General features: G+C 40.8%; 1 non-coding gene across 1 annotated transcript; it reads left to right on the forward strand.

The window, feature by feature from the left end:
• Positions 1 to 3,868: 3,868 nt before the first annotated feature.
• Positions 3,869 to 3,932, forward strand: LOC114618036. The gene has a single exon (XR_003710902.1). It is a non-coding gene; the product is annotated as a U7 small nuclear RNA (small nuclear RNA).
• Positions 3,933 to 5,028: the final 1,096 nt, after the last annotated feature.

Below are 5,028 nucleotides of genomic sequence, written 5' to 3' on the forward strand. Positions count from 1 at the left end.
ATTCTTGTGCCTTAAGCACTTTAACCACAGAATTCCCCTGACCCTGCTTTGTAAACCCAGTCATCTGTGGCTTACCAAACCTTCCAGGTGATCTTCATAAGCAGTGATATTTAAGAACTGGTGACTCTTAAGGAATGTGGTGGTTTGAATGAGAATGCCCCCATAAGCATGTGTGTTTGAATGCTTGATTTCAGTTGGCAGAACTCTTTGAAAAGGATTGGGGCATTGGGAGGTGTAGCGTTTTTGGAAGAGGTGTGTTACTAGATGTGGGCTTTGAGATTGTAAGAGCTCATACCATTCTCTCTCTCTCTCTCTCTCTCTCTCTCTCTCTCTCTCTCTCTTTCCTTTCTGCCTTATGTTTGTGGATCAGATGTAAGCTCTAAGCTACTGTTCTAATGCAATGCTTGCTTGCCTGCCAGCCTCCCTGCCAGCCTGCCTGCAACCATACTCCCTGACATGATGGGCACAGAGTCTGATCCTCTGGAAATATAAACCCCAATAAACCCTTTTTCTATAAGTTGCCTTGGTCATGTGTTTTGCTTCAGAAACAGAAAGTTAACTAAGATAAGGACTGAATTGAAATTCAATTGAAAAGAAATTCAACACTGAATTTCCCCTATGAAATTCATGTGTTGAAACCTTAACTCCTACTCCATTGTTTTTAGAGATGAAGCCACTAATGAGAATGGTAATTTAGGGTTAAGTGGGGAAAATAAAGGTGGGGCTCTAATCCAACAGGACTAGTACCCTTAAGAAGAGGAAGAAACACTAGGCATAGCTCCCTTTCCATGCACAAAAAAAGGAAAATTCATGTGCAAACTCATTGAGAAGGTGGTACCTTATAGCAGGTTATAACTGAACACAGTTATCCAAATCTGGTAAAGCCCATATCGTGTCACCCCAAGCCACTAAATACTGGACCCAGAGCTGTACAGTTTGTCCTGATAGGTTTCAATTTTGCTTTGGTCCAGTTTTTCCTTGATTTCCTCTCCTCCCTTTCCTTTGGACTAGGAGTGTCTATTCTATACCTATCAAAGTGTTTTTGAAAGATGTAACTTCAAAACAAATTCAGGCACTCACAATTAAGAGTTTACCTTGAGTCTTAGAAGAGACGTTGGCTTTTTGAACTGTTACATTTTTTTAAGAATTGCAGGACTGTTAAGATTTTGGGAACTCTCTTACAGATGAGCTACATATATGTTGCCATGAGCCTTTGAGTATTGTAGTAGACTTATTGTTAAAAAGAGATATACCCGCTATACAGAGAAAACCTGTCTCGAAAAACCAAAAACCAAAAAGAACAACAACAACAAAAAAGAGATGCTCACAAAATCAATTCAGTCAACATTCAAACATGGAGCAGGGAGGACTTCATGAGCTCCAATTCCAAGCTGAAGAGCTATCAATAGTTGGCTTCTTGGAAAATGGAGAGTCAGTTCTCTTTAAGGGTGTGGCCAATGGTAGATTGAATGTACTTTGGTGGATGGCTCTACACGCAGGATTAAATAGGCAGTATAAATTAGATTCAGTGGGTTATAACAAACAAAACTGCACAAACAGAAGATGAAATTGGGTGGACTGATTTGAGAGAAATTAGAGTATGAAATGACCAAAATACATTGAATGTGTGCATGTATATAATTCTCAATAAATTAAATTATTATACATTTTTTAAAGTGATGTGCATGGATGTCAAGTTGATAAGGGGAGGACTTGTGGTGATCAATCTTAATTGCTAACTTGACAGCGTAGGACTTTCAGGTCTAAATGTAGGACTTTCAGGTCTCAGTTTGAACTTAAAATTGAAAGAATCCCGCTGTCCCAGGACACATTCCAGGAGAGGAACATTCCTTAGTCAGAGGACACTTACTGGGTTAACATTCAGAGGAGGAAGGGAGAGGCTGATTAACATTCCTCAGACCACGGGGGAGGGAACCCACCTGCAGGTGAGGAAGGCCCAGAGCACATAGACAGACAAGGGAGGTCCTTGCCACCTCATTCCCCAAAGACCAATCAGTTTAAAAGTCACACTGTTCTGCCAATCATATTGTGCCTAGTCAGTGTTTCTCTATTCTACCCCTTAAACTGTATAAAAACTGTTCTTAGCTCCAACTCGGGGTTCTCTTCTTGCTTGCATGCGAGAACCCCAGTATACTGGAATCATTAAACCTCATGTTAATTGCAGTGAATCCCGTCCTTGAGTTTCTGTGGGAGTGAGTCCCCTGGTTTTGGATCTTAGAGTCCAACAGATAGGATTTGAGATAGTCTAGGAGACACATCTCTAAGGCTTGTCTATGGCAGTGTGGCTGTGCAAAGAGACAGAGAAACATCCTGGTACCTACTTCTAGCCACATTCAGCAGCACACCTTCCCACCCAAGAGAGAGTTTATCTTAGGTTAAATCTCTACTTGATGTGCCAGAAATAGAGAGAATAGCGTAGACTCAAAGAATAGTCTGTAAATAATAGTGGTATGAGAGGGAACTCATACAGACGAAGAGGTCAGCTTAGAAGCTTTGGAAAGATCCTGCAACACTTGTTCCTCTGGAATGGAGAAGCTAATTAACATTTCTCAGATGGGGGGATGGGAATGACCTGTGGGTGGGGACACATTCTGTAGGATGTACCAGTTGGTCACCTACAGACAAGGGAAGTCCTTGCCACCTCACTCCCTAAAGACCAATCAGTTTGAAAAGTCACACTGTTCTGCCAATCATATTGTGCCTAATAGCTGCTGCCCTGAAAACTATATAAAAAGCTCACTGAATGAGCTACGCATGGCGACACTTCATCTTAGGTGTAGAACGACCCCAACTTGTTGGAACAATAAATTCCTCTTGCCTTTTACATCGATTCCCAGCTCCATGTGGTTCACTCAGGGAGTCCCCAGTAAGCTAAGGCTCAGCAGAGTCTTACACAGAAACAACACAGAAAGCAGAGTGTTGGTCCAAAGATGGTTCTGTGCTTGCTGAGTCCTGCTTTGTCGTATGTAAGGGATGGCATGACATGGTTCTGCCCCCGAAACAGAGCCAACAGAGCATGAGCCTCTATGAGTGTTGATGGTCATATGCTGTGGGCATAAGGCTTATTTGTATAATAGTGTACATATTTTCATGTTCCTCCTTCAAGGAATGTCCTCTCTGCCAAGGGTAATGACTCCATGATAATCAGAGACAGCTCAAATCCAGCAGGAGAAGGTGTGTCTATATCTCAGAAAAATGGTAGAAGCCTGTGACCTTCAGAACAGCCCTTAAGAATGTGGGAAAGAACTCTAAAAACATGAGTTCAAACACATATAATTTCTCAACTATGCAAAATATAAGGAACCAATATGAATTATATGAGGGGCTTCTAAGACCTAGAAAAACAGGGGTAACTGCACTATGAATCTGCTTATCGGAAAGGTACAAAGACAGGCAAATAAAATGGCAATAGATTCCTGAGTTCAAGGTCAGCCTGAGACAGATCGGAATTTAGGTCCAGGCACAGTAGAAACAGTAACCTCAGAACAAGGTCCCACCCAGCTAAATTTAAGAAGGCAGGTATACCTCTGAATTCTTTTTGCAGTGTTAAAAAAAGAACAAAAGAATTACTTCTTATCCTTTTCCTAAGAGTCAAGGGGCTAATTTGTGGGATGGTCAAGATGGAACCTGAAATAAATAGCAGAATTGATATGTAAATAAAAAACTGGGCTTTGGGTCTGTACAAAATGAGGTAGCAGAAAGCTATGACACTTCTTTAGAAATTTTTTCTAGTGAGAGCTGAGCTGTCAGGAGATCTCTGGAGAGTCAACACAGCTCCTCAAGGTTTTTTCTAACAGGACTTCCAATTTTGGTTGGAAAATGCATGGACTGTGAACACGACTCTTAAAATTTTTCAATACTCTTTTAGAATTTTTTCTAAAAGGATTTCTGAGCTTGGTCGGGAATCCCAAAAATTTCTTAGAGAGCAAGCATAGCTCTTTTAGAATGTTTTCTTTCAGCTAAGCAGAGAAGGTCACCTGAAGAGGACGCAGCTCTTTTGGGATATTTTCTGGCTTTCTGATTTTGATACTTTTAGGATTTTTCTAACAGGATTTCTGACTTGGTCAGAAAATCCAAGAATTTTCTATAGCAGCTCTTCTAACTTTGTTCAGAAAACCCAGGAGCTATCCAGAGTTGTTTTAGAATTTTCACCATCAGAGAGAGCTGTCTCAACCAGACAGAGTAGTGTTAAGCAGAAAGCTAGCTGTCTCAGTTAGAGAGATTTTTAAAATAGCAACAAAAAGCTGTCTCCAGCAGAACACAAAGTGGGGAGGGGAGGGGAGGGAGAGGAAGAGGAAGAAGAAGAGGAAGAGAGAGAGAGAGCAATCTGAAAAGCTGTCTCAACCAGACTACAAAGCCAAGAGCTATCTACAGAGAGCTACCTACGGAGCTATCTGGAGCAGAACATAGGCTGTCAGTTTGAACTCATGATTTGACTTCCAGTCCTTTGTTTCATGGCTCTCAAACATCCCCTCTCAGAACTCCCCTCAAGCTGAGGATAGTCCTTGGCATGCGTTCATGTTTGAAGATGGTAATGATGATGATGATGATGATGATGATGATGTTTGAAATGATGACAAAGCTTTGAGGGTCAAAAAGCTTCTAAAAGAAGCAGAAGATAAATGTTCTCAGAACTAAACAAATTTAATTGCTAGAAGACTACATTTAAAGTCACAGGGTTGAGTTCCAGTCAAATTAATTTCCTGCTGGCTTTGGCAACAGGTTGTGATGTTTTACTTTGTCCAGGACAATTCGGAAATACGCCCAGTATCTGCAGAATGGAGAATAAGAAAAAAACCATTGCATGAAATTTCTTAAGAAACGACTGTCTGTGGTAGGCAGACTACTACCATGAAGCTTTTGTAGTGGAGAAGAAGAACTGAGCTCAGCTCCAAATACAGTATCAGTAAGTGGGGCCTTATAAATAAGCATCAGGGTAATATGTTTTCATTACAAAGACAACATCATTTTATAATGCCATTTTTTACTTTATACCATTTTAATGTC

Source organism: Grammomys surdaster, unplaced genomic scaffold (genome assembly GCF_004785775.1).
Source record: "Grammomys surdaster isolate TR1022 unplaced genomic scaffold, NIH_TR_1.0 139, whole genome shotgun sequence".
NCBI lineage: Eukaryota > Metazoa > Chordata > Mammalia > Rodentia > Muridae > Grammomys > Grammomys surdaster.